Genomic DNA, 13,686 nt, shown 5'->3' on the forward strand with positions numbered 1-13,686 from the left:
TGGCAAAAAGTGTGTCTGAGGAGGCTGGGGAGATGGCTCTGTGGGTAAGAGTACTTGCAGTGTGTATTAGTCAGGGTTCTCTAGAGGAACAGGACTGGTGGAATGAATCTCTATATAATAAAAAAAGGGCCAAGACTCTGTAGTTGTTTGTGGACAGCAGGCTGGATGCCTTGGGTGATCTCCCGTGGAATTCCAAGGAAGTCAATTCTAACACCAGCAAAGGAGTGCCTCAGCAACAGAGTAGAAGAAGTTGTGATCAAGAGTGAAGGCAAGCAGGCAAAATACAAAAACTTCCTCTCTCTCTTCCTTCCCTCTATGTGGGTTACCACCAGAAGATGTGGCCAAGCTTTAGGGTGGGTCTATCCACCTCAAATGATTCAAGCAAGAAAATCCCTCCTGGTCATACCCAGCTGCTTGGGTTTTAACTGATCCAGATGTGGTTGAGTTGGCAACAATGATGAACCATCACACAGTGGGCAGGAGCTGGATTGAATTAACAGCACCTAAGCCAAAAGGCATAGCTAAGTGCTTATAGCCCTGGGGAGGGCTGCTTGGGCAGCAGCCTAGCTCTGGATTAGGTAAGAGACCCTGTCTCAAAGGATAAGATGGATTTATAGAGCGGACACTGGACATATTCCTCTGGCATGTGCACTCGTATATAGGTATATCCTGCTCCCAACTGTGTCTGTATTGCATAGGCTTTTAACATTATTTTGTTAATACAGTGTAACAATTTACCTAGTGTTCACATCTTAATAGATACATCCTGGGAGGGTGTTAAGTCAGTGGAGGGAGGAGGGAGGGACTAGGTGAATACTGTACAAGTTGAGCATTCATGAATCGGGAGTTCTTTAAGGGGTCTTGTGTCGCACGCCCAATGTCCCGCCAGCAAGAACGACGCGCGGCAACAGGATTCTTCTGCGAGCAAGCCTTTACTGTGTTACAGCTCTTCTTAGTGTTACAGCTCTTCTCAGTGTTACAGCTCTCTTGAACAGGGACTCCGAGCAGCAAAGTCGCTTGACTTATATACACAACAGTATGCTAATTATCTCTCAGGGATTGGTGGGGCATGGATCACCCCACTACTTGTCCTCCAGGGATTGGCGGAGAATGAATCACCTCATTAGCATATTAACAGTCAACTGACACCTGGTGCATAAACCGCACATGTGCAGTACCGCTGTTCACCACTAGAGGGAGCCCTAGCAAGGGGACAAGCCTGCACATGCGCAGTAAGTTGTCGACATCCAGACAAGGCTGGATGTCGGCGCCATCTTTGTTTCGCCGCACCGCTCTCTACAGTCCTGGAACCAATTCCTGCTGACACTAAGAGGTGAAAATACACACACGCCTATGTGTGCACACCCACCCCTACTGTCAATCTATATACAAATGCCACAGAACTCAAGACTGTTTTTTTAAAATAGTCACAGAGAAACTGTGTAGGTTGATGTCATTATGCAGGTGAAGGTGAAGGCAGGTACAGGATAGAACAAGGCCTGTCATTGGACGAGAAGGAAGGTTGGGAGGGAGAAAAGTTTTAGAGAGGCAAAGGAGGCCGGAGCGAGGAGGAGGGAACTGAGAGAACATGGCGGTGGATGTTAAGATTCCTCTCTGCACATATTACAGGTTGCTATGACTATTCTTTTTTTTTTAAAGATTTTATTTATTTTATTTATATGTGAGTACACTGTAGCTGTCTTCAGACACCAGAAGAGAGCACTGGATCCCATTACAGATGGTTGTGAGCCACCATGTGGTTGCTGGGACTCGAACTCAGGACCTCTGGAAGACCAGTCAGTGCTCTTAACCGCTGAGCCATCTCTCCAGCCCTGCTATGACTATTCTTAAGGGATGAATGTATACAGGATTTTGTGTTGTCTAAATAGGTAAATTGTATCTTATCAATTGGATCAGAGGATGTTGTGAGATCAGAGGATTCACGTGGCGACTTAATTGAGTTCAAGAGAGTGTATGGTGGCTGGAGGCACTGGCCCGCCATGGAATTGGGATGTGTATGCCTGGCGTGGTGGAAACCAGCCAAGAGAGCTGTGAGTGAGGACGGGGCGGCCTGACAGGGTGCCTGTTGGAATGGCTCTGGGACATTGGGTCAGAAAGTAGATGGGGGCAGTGTGGAGCCACTGAGATAAATTAGCACTAGTTCCAATGACCCCTGCCGGAGCCACAACTAGTGAGAGAGTGCGCTTGCCAGGGTACGCACGGGAACCGGCTCCACCCCTTTTTTATTTTTCCTGCAACAGCTGTGTAGCTGCCTTTTCACATCAGTGGATCTGCTTGGGTTCCTGCTAAAGGGACCGCATCCCTTGAGGGTCTGAGAAGGTGGGAACCCTGCAGACTTCTACATTTTCATCTCCCTACCGTCTCATTTTGCACAGTGAAACCCACCGCAGACTGAGTCCCATATGTAAAGTGGTCTATCTGCACAAACTGACCTCATCTCCCACACCCGCTAAAGTAGCGCAGTCCAAGGAGTTGTTACATTGTATCACTTAAGGAGCAAAGCAAAGGCCGGAGGTCTGAACTGACAGAGTGCTTTCTGAATACTGTGGTCTACTGGTTTGTTGAATAGGTGGATCTAGAGCCGGTGGTTCCCCTCCCCACACCTCATGGCCAGCCGTCCTTGATACCCTGCATCCTTGTGCGAGCAGTTCCTTTCTAGCTTCTAAGGGTCCAAGTTGTGAATGGGTTGCCGTTCATCTGTTAATTACTTAAACACTTCTAGGGAGGTCTATGTTCTGCAGGGAAGGAAAGGGTAGGGAAGAGGAAAGGGGGAACTTAGACAGCCTCACTGGCTGACCTGCGACTGGCTGCTTCCTCAGACGCCATCACAAGGTGTGGCTGGGTGGAGGGAAGAGCATGAGGACCCCTCTGGCTTGCATGCTGGATCTATATCTCTCTACACCCAACTCTGTATCACCTCTATTCCCCAAGGACTGCTGATCAGGAGGGATGCGGCATTCTGAGGGATTCACAATAACCAATGTTATCGTTAAAGTCTTAATCTTGGGGCTGTGCTGCTCTCTCAGAAGATTGGGGTTCAATTCCCAGCACCCGCATGGCGCTCACAACTGTCTGCAGCTCCAGTGACAGGGGATCCAATGTTCACTGCGGACAGACAGTTTGTGAAACACTCATGCACATAAAAGTTAAGTGATAAAAACATTTAAACGTTTTTCATTTTTATATACGACAGCCACTAGTGATTTTCTAGGTCAGTCATATACATTTCTAGATTTTAGGCAAAACTGAAAGTTTCTACCTTTTGAACAACTCAAAGTAGCTGGATTTTTGTGCAAGAAGAGAACTGGAGAACCTCAGGGTCCAGGTACAAAGATATGCCCGAGGAAACCATGGCAACTTACACTCACTAGTGAGACAGATGTTGGGTAATCGACCGATGTGTAAAAGCAGTATCCCCGGCCAGCCATGTGAGCTGGGCCTTGAGTGCAGGGGAGTCGGTACCTCCCGGGTAGGGCAGGTCAGGGCCAGGCAGGGAGCATCTCAGGGATAGTGAGGGATGAAGAAATCAGTGTGAAGACAGAAGCGAGCCCTTGGAAGTCAGGTGGAAGCCAGAGGCTCTGATGCTACAGGATGATAAAATTCTAAAGCAGATAAAAAGGAGGTGACTGAACATGAAATCTGGGCTTCTGGATGGATGGGAATCACTTTGGGCTCCAGTCTCTGGTCACTGTGGATGGGTCCCTAATGCAGCACAGGGCTGCCTGGTTGTAAGTCCCTGTGCTGGGTGCTTTGCTAGGAGAAGGCTACAGAGGCACTTCTGCAGCTCACTTACAGGAGCTGGGATTGGCCTAGAGCTGGTTGGGGATGGTATAAACCAGAGGACCTGACTCTGGCTGCACCTCTACCAGGTGGAGGGAAAGGCCACCCTTGGGGAGTGCTTGGGTTGACTGAGTAAGGTGATGGCGTGCCTTTGAGAGCCATGGGAGCAGGAAAACATCCAGGGTTCTAGAACACAGAGTTTAGCTGTGGCGTGTTCCACTGTTTCTTAGCTATCCAGTCTTTGGCCCAGAGCCAGAAGTGTGTGCACACAGAACCAGCTTAAAGAATTCTCTCACGGGAGAGAGGCTGACAGTGTGGGAGGCACATACCCTCAAATTCTGTATGAAGATTCTTGTTCATGGTCTGTACTCCTTAGAGGGATGAGACCTTGGGCAGCAGGGAGGTCTAGTGAGCATCCTAGCCTCGCGGCTTTAGGCACCAAGAGCGAACGTGTTGTAAAAAGCGGGAGTTGGACTGACTCTGTCTGCCCTGGCCCAGGTTTGCCAGCTGCAGGCGCGGCTCTCTCCTAGAATAGGTTGGGGTCAGATGGCATGGTTTATGCAGTTTCTTTCAGTCTGTAAAATCAGAAGCAAGCAAATGAACGAGAGCTACAAACCACACTCTCTTTTAATCAGGGCTTTTTGAATATAAGAAGACGGAAAATGTTGGATCGTAATTTTTTTTTTGAAACAGCTAATAAAAATCTTTCAGCTAAGTCATTTGCATATGATTCATGGGCTCCTCTCTCTTGCAGCATACCTTTAAAAGCTACAGCCAGGGGCTCTGGTGGATTGGCTCCTTCTAATTCTTTTTTTCTTTTTTTTTTTTCCTTTTTCTTGGAGCTGGGGACCGAACCCAGGGCCTTGCGCTTCCTAGGCAAGCGCTCTACCACTGAGCTAAATCCCCAGCCCCGCTCCTTCTAATTCTTAAACACAAGCCACCGACACTGGAGCAAGGTGTTCTCTGGATGTATTCTCACTGTCCTGCCTGTGGCTTTGCTTGCTATGGGGCTCATCAGTGCCAAACCTCCAAGAACACCCCACGCTCGGCAAGCATCTTGTAATGAGCACAGCTTTCTGCCCGAGCTGTGTTCATAAGGAGGACACTTCGTTGCCTTTAGGAATTCCTGGGGTGGGAAAAGCAATCACAGGCTGGCACTTATGGACACGAACACACAGCGACCCAGAGCTCAGGGCAAAATCACCCCTGAAGAAATCGGCTACCTGTATTGATTTACCACAGGTATGAGAACAGTTCTCCGGAGGACCAGCTAACGGTCTCCTGTAAAGTGGCTGAGGATGGGTATTTAGGGAGTGTCTGTCTCCTTCCTGCTGGGCACTGCTCCCACTGCCCCATTTGAGGAGGGAGAAGAGACCAGTACCCATGTATTGAGTGGGTGAAGCAAGGGGCAGGGCTGGGCAGATTAAGGATGCCTGGGTGTGGGGCCTTAGGTGAGTTCCCTTACTGCTTTCTGCTTTGATTTCTTCTATCAGTAGAATATGGATAATGGAAGTCTCAGCCAGGTGTGATGCTGTACACCCTGAAATGCCAGCACTTGGGGGTGCAGGCAGGAGGATCTCATACAAAGGCTAGCCTATACTGTGCAGTAAGACTGTTTCAACACTCACCTGTCACAAATGAATAAACTCATAGCAGAACCCTGCTCTCAATGTTCTAGAGTTCTCGTGGGGATTTGAAAGCACACTAATGGCTCAGAATAGTGCCTGGCTTGTACTATGCGCCCAGGACATTCTGGCTGTCTTTTCTCTCATTTTTGTTTTGGAAACAGGGTCATATTACACAGCCCTGGCTAGCCTGGCTCCTAGAACTCACTGTGTAGACCAGGCTTGGTCTTGAACTCACAGAGATCTACTCAGGCTGTGTTCATAGACCCACAGACTGGCCTCTGCCCACCACAGCTGACCTATAATTGTGCTTCTGGGCTCTCCTCTACGTGGCTGTCATTGTATCTTGCCTAGTAGCCCATAGTGTCATACACTGGCCATGTCACATGACTACTGGTCGCGTGTTCATGCCATGCTAGACTCTCAAGTTCTACCTGTACCACCGCACCCTGATCGGCTCTCATCTTAATGTTATTGTATTCAATTTTTATAAAAATTCGTGAGATATTTGTCTATTTTACAAACCAAGAAATTGTTGGGAGAGCAAGAGGGTGCCAGTGAGTCAAACTCAGGGCTGGCTAACTTTATGCCAGGCAAATTCTCTCCCCCTGAGCCACGTCTCTCAGTCATGTAAAGAAATGAACTCTGTCAAAGTTCTGTACTTAGCTAAGTACCACAGAAAAAGGGTGGGGCTTGGAGCACAGAGTGGAGGTCTTTTCTGCCTACAGCTCCCAGAGAAATCTCTGCCGGGGTGCCGAGGGAGGCTGTCTTTCTCTTTCAGTTTCGTCTTCTCTGTCTCTTCTTCCCGGACTCTGGCTGGTGCCCTGTTTTCACCGCGTAAGAATGGGGGTGAATGTCTTAGCATTTATCAAGCCTTATTTCCCAGGCTCCAGATCCTATTTAAACCCCTTGCTTTGGAATCTATCCTGACGTAAAGTCATCGAAACACAGGGAACGTTTGATGGCGGATCTTGAGCTCGAGAGCGCACCGGCGAGCACGTGCTGGGGGGGGGGCGGGGAGGGGCTTGCTGGAGCGGATTACCCTTCCTCTCTGGGGAGTTTGAGGGGGTGCACGGAGCGTACTGAGAATCTGTGGGTCTCACATGCTGCCGCCTGTGTGGATGAGGCCAGTCGAGGAGCGCCCCGCTTTGAAAAACAACCCCTACAAAATCCAACTCCGTCCTGTCCTCAGCAAACAAAGCTAAGTTTGACCACAGCAGGTGTTTCATATCTGCTAACACCTCAGGGTGCTGCTGGCTGTCTTTGGTAAGAGATTCAGTTGGAGGGTTTTTTTGTTTTTGTTTTTGTTTTCTGGGGTTGTTTTTTGTTTGTTTGTTTGTTTGTTTTTTGGTGTTTTGTTTTTGTTTTTGGGTTTTGTTTGTTTGTTTTTTTTGTTGTTGTTTAAAATGCCATTTATCACAGGTTTGTAGGTCAAAAGCCATGGCCTTTTCTTCCTTTGTGGTCAGTCCGTCCTCTGGTTAGCCCAGGGGCCTCTCACATTAGCAGGATGAGCAAACCCCGGGTGGGGTTAACAGGAAGCCTAACTTGCAGTGTGTGTTATTTTCATCCAAATCACATAATTTTAAACAATGTGTCCTCTATTTGTCTGTCCTTTCGGGGTTCCCTGGGGGGTCTGAGCACCTCTCTTATCCGTGAATAGTGTCATTCCCTCAGGCCTTCACCTTTTGGCCCTTCTCAGCAGGGAGATGGCAGACACTTGACCACAGTCTCTGTGTTGTCAAGGGCTGGCCAAGAGGCTGTTTCCCAGGCAAAAGACCTGCTGTGTACCTAAGCTTCTCCACACTTTCTGGATTTTCCTAAGGTAGGGGACCCTGGGGTCAGAGGGACACACCTCATTTTGTCTGATTTTATCTATAAAACGATCTATCTGCCAATGGCTGCTCACATAGCCCCAGAGTAGAGGACTTGCTTCCTATGCCCGAGGTTATGGGTTCATTTCCGGGCAGTTGAAATCCATCCCTGACATTCATTGTTTTCAGACTCCTCCTTTGGCTGTGTTGCTTAGAAACCTCTGCTTCACCTTCTGGAAGGTTCCACTAGGCAGCCTGCCTATCCATGAGAGGAAGTTTTAGGCGAATGAAGTCCACACTACCTGATTGGGGTGGCTGAATTTCTCAGGTATTTCCCACCCTTGCGTATTTTTTTTTTTTAAGGAAATAGAATGCCATCCTGGTCCCTGCCTGTCCAGCATAGATGTCACCCCAGATTAATGTTTTAATCTGATGTCGTAGTGTCAGGCATTGATTTGATACATCCAGGCAGAGGACTCCTCACTCGGAGACTTGCCTCCGTCAGATTGGCCCTCGGACGCGTCTGTGGGGAATAATCTTTTTTATTGTTGATTGATGTAGGAGGGTCCAGCCCACTGTGAGCAGTGCCATCCCTGGGCAGGCTGTATAAGTCTAGGCTGTATAGGAAAGTAGGTGGGCCAGCCTGGGGAGCATGCCAGATAGCGGTGTTCCTCTCTGCTTTAGTTTATGCCTCCGTTCTCCTCAGCGATGGGCTGGATGTAACCTGTAAGCCGAAATAAACCTTTTTCTCTCCAACTTATTTTTGGTTGTGGTGCTTATCACAGCAATGGAAAACTAACTAGGCTAGCTGTCTGAATTTAGCTTCCCCCTCCTTCAAGTTCTATCATTCCAAGGCCTCTGGGAGCATAGTATCACTTACCCGACTTATGTAAGGAAACGGCCTGCAACTGTAACTCTTTCGTCTCTTGCCTCACAAACCAGGGTTCCAGGACGGAGCCAACCTGGTTCCATCTGTCGGCCTTGCCTCCTCTCTCTTTCCCCTTTTACTCTGCCTGAACCTGGTCACCAAGATTGCTGCACCCAATGGTAAAATCCTCAACTTCCCTGGCTGAAAACAAGAGCTTGGAAAACCCTAACAGCCCGGATAGCGACAGGGAAGTGACGTCCGCCAGGGGGCGCCCCGCCCTTAACTGGACTCTGCAGGCCTGGCGTGCAGCCGGACAGCAGGCGACCATGGCTCAGAAGGGCCTTTGATGGACAGGCGGTGAATGGGTCACAGAGTCACTAATGGCTTCGTCGTCCGCTATCCGCCACCCGCCGCCCGCCGCTCGCCGCTGGAGGAGGAAATGGCCCTGCCCAGGCATCGATCTTGCAAGCGGCTGAGCAGCTGCTGTGGTTCCAGGGAGGCTGCCTGCTCCAGAGGCCCTCCTGTGTCCAATCCTGAGGCCCTGCGCTTCTCTGCCTCCCTTCCTGCCTTGTTTTGCTTCAGTCCACTTATCCTTCCTTCCTCAATGTTTCTAGCCCCAGTTGACTGGGTGTGTACCCTCAATAAAGCCATCTTCTTAAGGCACTTGTAACCATAAGCTGACCTCTGGAAGCAATTCTCTCAGCTCTCCACAGACTGAGGGCAGGACAGAGATGGGGGCGTTTTCTGTTGACACCCAGTCACCAGCTTCCCCTTTCTCAGCAGAAAGACCAGAGGGGGTCTGAACAGGTACGCCAGAGGAACTCTGGGAATCCTGTGCCCAGCCTCTTGCTAAGGCTGATTGATCCTAGTGCGTGAAGTGGGTGCCATGAGCCAGGCGTTGTGCTAGGACCCCAAGAAGAAGCACATTTCATTCTCAATCAGCTGGACCACTCTTAGTTCACAGAGGCCAAAATCTCTGGCAAGAGCAGATTTAGTAGCAGCTCAGTTCCCTCCACAGAGACAGGGTCTCCTGTGTCCTCCACACCTTCCCTGGGAAATGGGACCTAAAGAAAGAATAAGAGAAATCAGCCCCTCACCTAGTGAGAGATGATGGGACAGGAAAGGCTGGTACCATTGCTGTCCTGGACCTAGCTTGTTCCCGCAAGTCCCGACATCACGGTGAGCAGTGTCCGCCCCACTGGCCCAGCATTGGCCCAGCTCTTCGTGGAAGGCATTTCAGAGGTAGATTAGGCACTTGAAGCTGCTACAATGAAGCCCCAGATTGCCTAGCTTCATCTAACCTGTTCTTTCCAGTTCACAAGAAGGGGGTGGGGAGTGGGGGTGGGGGGCAGAGATGGAGGTAGAGGCCTGCTTTCTCCCAAGCCTGTTAATGGCTTCTCATCGTGTTCATTTCCCTTTGTGTTTACATGTTTGTAATCAAACACCCATAAAACACATCAATAACATTGGACGGGGCACCCTAAAAAGCATGTTTGAACTTAATATTGTCATGGGCCTCATCTCAGAGTTATGTTCGTTTCGGAAGCACTAGTGAATTTTGGTGGGAGGATGTGATATTGTTCAGCTCCTAACAGAGGTATATGCAAGCCACATTCTGAAAAACGTGTAGGCTCTCCTTACTTCATATGCAAACAAACCAATTTCTGTAAACATTTTTCCTAAAAGCAGTTCTTGAAGAGAAATGTACAAATAATAGGTACGCTTCCTTAATTGATTGTTTTTAAGCCATGTGCTTGGAGTTTTGCTCAAGAAAAATAATGTGTGGAACCCACCTTATAAATCAGCCGCCTTAGAAAAATGTCTGTCTTGGAGGCCAATTTTTCTCTCCCTTATCAACAAACCTTTCCCAGTCAAGGTTCAAGCGGGATGGTGTAGTACAGGCAAGTGGACACAAGGTGGCGCCCTGGGCAGTGGCAAGGAGCAGGCAAAATGCAGCAGGCTCTGGATTTGGTTTGAATGAAGAATGAGTTCAGTCCCTGTTGATTGGAGCTGTGGGGTGGAGCTTTGCAGCGTCAGGACCTTGCCACAGAAACAGGCTGTTTAGATTCCTATCTATTTGTTTCACAGGCTATTGTTTGACCCAGAGATTTGTCTCCTCTGTGCCCCTGGCTGGGTGAAGTGAGGGCAGACCAGTAGCTGATTTGCATCTTGAAGTGCTGTCTAGAACTGGTCAGTCGGGTCTGGGGTCAAGTTTGGGCTTGCTCTTCGTCACCAGCCGCTCCCTAAGTCTTCTTTGTTTATTGAAAAAAGTTGCATCCTGGACCGGTTCCCGGCCCAAGCTCTACGTGTCACCACACAAGTCCGGTTGTCTTCAACGGTTCGTCCCCTGACGGTGGTTCTCCGGCTTTCTTCTACTTGTGGACGGAGAACTGGCTCTGTTTCCCTTGACATCTTGCTTCCATCTCGACCATTATGGGAAGGAAGAGTGGACGAGTTTGTGTTTTCCTGTGGTTCCCCTTTCCTCCTGCAGGCAAGAGTTGGTCCCTCTGGGCCCCCAGCTCCTACCGGGTGTGCCCCCAGCTCTACTGGGAGCCCTCGCTGGTTTTTAGCGTCACCTCTGTACCCTGAAGGTTTCAGCAGGAAGCAGCTTCTGCATGGACACCTGGGGTTGGTTCGCCTCTGTCGATGTCTGTAAACTTCTGGAAATATCTTCATTAAATTCTCTCTAGTCAACTCTTAAAGGTGTTGGCTCTAGTGGCAAGGTTTTGTTTGCTTCACAGAGCCAGAAAAACCCTCTTGGTGCCTCCGTTTCTCTTCTTTTAAATGAGAGCATTTATATCTGCCTTATTAATGAGGATCCTCTCTAACAACTACTGTAAACCAAGTGACATCTGAAACCTGTTAACTTCTCTGCACAAGCCTCTGGAATCGGCAGAGTGAGGGTCACAGACTAGACACTCGGTCCAATGTCTTCCTTCGTTTATGGGCAGATTAATGAGTGTCTTTATGCCAAAGCACCAAGGCACACAGAAGGTTGGCACAGCAGTGCCAGCAAACACTGTGACCCTGGTATCGACTGTGAGGCCAGCCTGCCTTCAGGAGAGCCTCAGGTCCTTATAAGTGACATGTGCTGTGTTGCCTGAAGGATACTAGTTTGTTCCTCCCTCTTTCCCATCTTGCCGGCTCCTTCCTCCCACCTGCAAAATCAATCAAACAAAAACAAAACAAAAACAAACAAACAAACAAAAAACGGAAGCTGCCCAGGTCCAGTTGTTTATTCGAAGGTACAGCAAAGCCAGGGAGACCAAACAACCTTTAACAGGAGCTCTGTTGGGGACAGGAAGCAGCTTTTAGGTGTCCTTTGCTCCCTTGGTTGGACACTGCGGCCTTCATGCTCGGTGGCAGCAGCTCAGAAGCCTGGTGAGTACAATTACTCTAAGGCACTGGACTTGAGCTATTCAACCCAGCAGGGAACAGGCTGGAAGTTTCTGGAAGCTTAGAGTCAGCAGGCAAGTCGAGGATGAAGGGAGCTGTCACAGACCTAGAAGGACAGACCCCATTCAGCCTGGAGAGATACTATGCAGTTGCCTCAGTGGCAAAAGGCACTGAGAGCAATCTCGATTCTTGGAGTCAGAGAGATCCTGGTACTCATTGTTGCAAGATGAGAAGGTGTCCCCTCTGTCCCTCAAGGCAGCCTGTGTTGCATGGGTGGTGAATTCTATAGACTGTGGGTCCATTGTACAGTTTTCCCCAGGGCCACTCAATTCACGTCACCACCAATGCTCAGGAATTCTACTCCCTTGTTACAGAGACCAAGACTAGTTCCTGCAAGGGGGGAAGTTTCTCAAGACAGCCCAGACACTAGCCTTTGGTTGATTTGAGCCATCTTGGTGCTTAGCTAACAAGACTCAGAAAGACTGGGTCAGACAGAAATCAGTATCATTTGCCTAGAGTTCCCAAGGACATCAAATGGCCCTGCGAGGACTCAGCCATCTCCCCCTGTGAGTGTAGAGTGCTCCCTTAGGAATGCTTGACTCCTCCCCTGTTCAGTATAATTGTGTGCACTGCGTTGGTTCTGCTCACTGTGGGTCGTAACAGTGTGTCCTTGAAGGTTACAGTGAGACCTTCCTGTCAGCTGGCAGTGTTGTCGGTGACTTACTTTGTAACACACCTGGAGATGTTCCCATAATGAAACAGCTGGATGCAATCCCCAGCACAGCCTCTGTGCTTAAGCAGTGGAGGAAAGTCTAATTCCCCCCAGTTTCTTAGGGCAAGCAGGATCTTGTTATGTTTTTTGCCTTTTGTTGTTGTTGTTGTTGCCTGTTGAGACAAGGTCTCACTATGTAGCCCCAGATGACTTGAAACTCAAAATATAACCCAGCCTGGCCTTGAACTCATAGAGTTCCCCTGTCCCTGCCTTCAGAGTGCTGGGACTAAAGGCCAGCAGCACCACATTCAGTCGCTTGGTGTGGTGGTTGGAATCTGCTTGGCCCGGGGAGTGGCACTATTCGGAGGCGTGGCCTTGTTGGAGGAAATGTGTCACTGTGGGAGTGAGCTTGGAGACCCTCCTCCTAGCTGCCTGGAAGGGAGTCTTTTCCTGCTTGCCCTCAGAATAAGATGTAGAACTCTCACTCCTGTACCATGCCTGCTTGGCCACTGCCGGGCTCCCGCCTTGACAATAATGGACTGACCCTCTGAACCTGTAAGCCAGCCCCAATTAAATGTTAAGAGTTGCCTTGGTCATGGCGTCTCTTCACGGCAATGGAGACCCTAAGGAAGACACTTGGCAAGTCTGTTTATTTGTAATTCCTTGAACTCTATATCCTTATAGCCCCCTGGTATAAATGCATATAGATTATGGTCACTTGTTGTTGTTTTTCTAAAATAACATTTTGCTTGATTTTGGTACACCTGACCTCTCAGACCTTTTAGCAGTCAGCTCACTGTTTGGTTTGAGACTTACAGCTTTTCCCAGCTTCCCATGTGGGTCAGCATTCCTGGATCCTATCCAATGTTACCTTAAAAAAAGATTTATTATCTTCTGTGTATGGGTGCATTGACTGCATGTGTAGACGCGGTTTATGCACCGTGTGTGTGTGTGTGTGTGTGTGTGTGTGTGTGTGTAGAACCTGTGGAGGCCAGGGGAGGGTCTTAGACCTCCTGGAACTGGAATTACAGATGGTTGTGAGCCACCATGCGGTTGCTGGTGAGAGATAGAGTTTTAAACTAGCTCAAAACTCAGCAACAGGCTCTGACTCAGGAAGACAGATGGTTAAAAATGCAGGAGGACTGGTGCAGACTCACTGACCCTCTGGATGTCACCAGACATGAGTAAATGAGAAACGGGTTCTGTTCTGCTCCTGTGATGTTTGCTCAAGCCCCCATTGTGCCCTACAGATAATGGTCCAGCCATTGTGTCCTGCAGATAGTATTCCAGGAAACCGGGGCCGAAGCCTAAGCAGAGGTGAATCAGATGCAGATGCTTCGTCAACTCTGACAAACATTTACCCTAAAGGATAGGAATCAAGATCTGTTCTCAGGAGAATGAGGGCTTGACCTTTCCCCTGATTTAAACCCTAGAGTCTTAAGAACAATCCTGTGACTTTGAGAGTTTCCCCTT

The 13,686-nt window shown here is 49.1% G+C and overlaps 2 long non-coding RNA genes across 6 annotated transcripts in view; both read left to right on the top strand.

Annotated features, from left to right (window-relative positions):
• The first annotated feature begins 908 nt into the window (after positions 1-908).
• Positions 909-13,686, top strand: part of LOC108352416 (uncharacterized) — a 37,353-nt gene continuing 24,575 nt past the window's right edge. The window contains exons 1-2 of one of the 3 annotated variants that reach the window (XR_010056457.1): positions 9,506-10,295; positions 10,377-11,486. This is a non-coding gene — a long non-coding RNA (uncharacterized LOC108352416). Of the gene's footprint in view, positions 1,334-9,505; positions 11,487-13,686 lie in introns of those variants that run through there. The other 2 variants (XR_010056458.1, XR_010056456.1) reach the window with 2 other exon arrangements.
• LOC134478827 (uncharacterized) lies at positions 5,536-8,781 on the top strand. 3 transcript variants are annotated; one of them, XR_005491794.2, is made up of 4 exons: positions 5,539-6,692; positions 7,126-7,248; positions 7,427-7,565; positions 8,180-8,781. It is a non-coding gene; the product is annotated as an uncharacterized LOC134478827 (long non-coding RNA). The 3 variants fall into 3 exon arrangements; XR_005491793.2 differs by having other exon boundaries at positions 5,536-6,692; positions 7,126-7,565; XR_005491795.2 differs by lacking the exon at positions 7,126-7,248 and having other exon boundaries at positions 5,961-6,692.

Source organism: Rattus norvegicus, chromosome 12 (assembly GCF_036323735.1).
Source record: "Rattus norvegicus strain BN/NHsdMcwi chromosome 12, GRCr8, whole genome shotgun sequence".
Classification (NCBI taxonomy): Eukaryota; Metazoa; Chordata; class Mammalia; order Rodentia; family Muridae; genus Rattus; species Rattus norvegicus.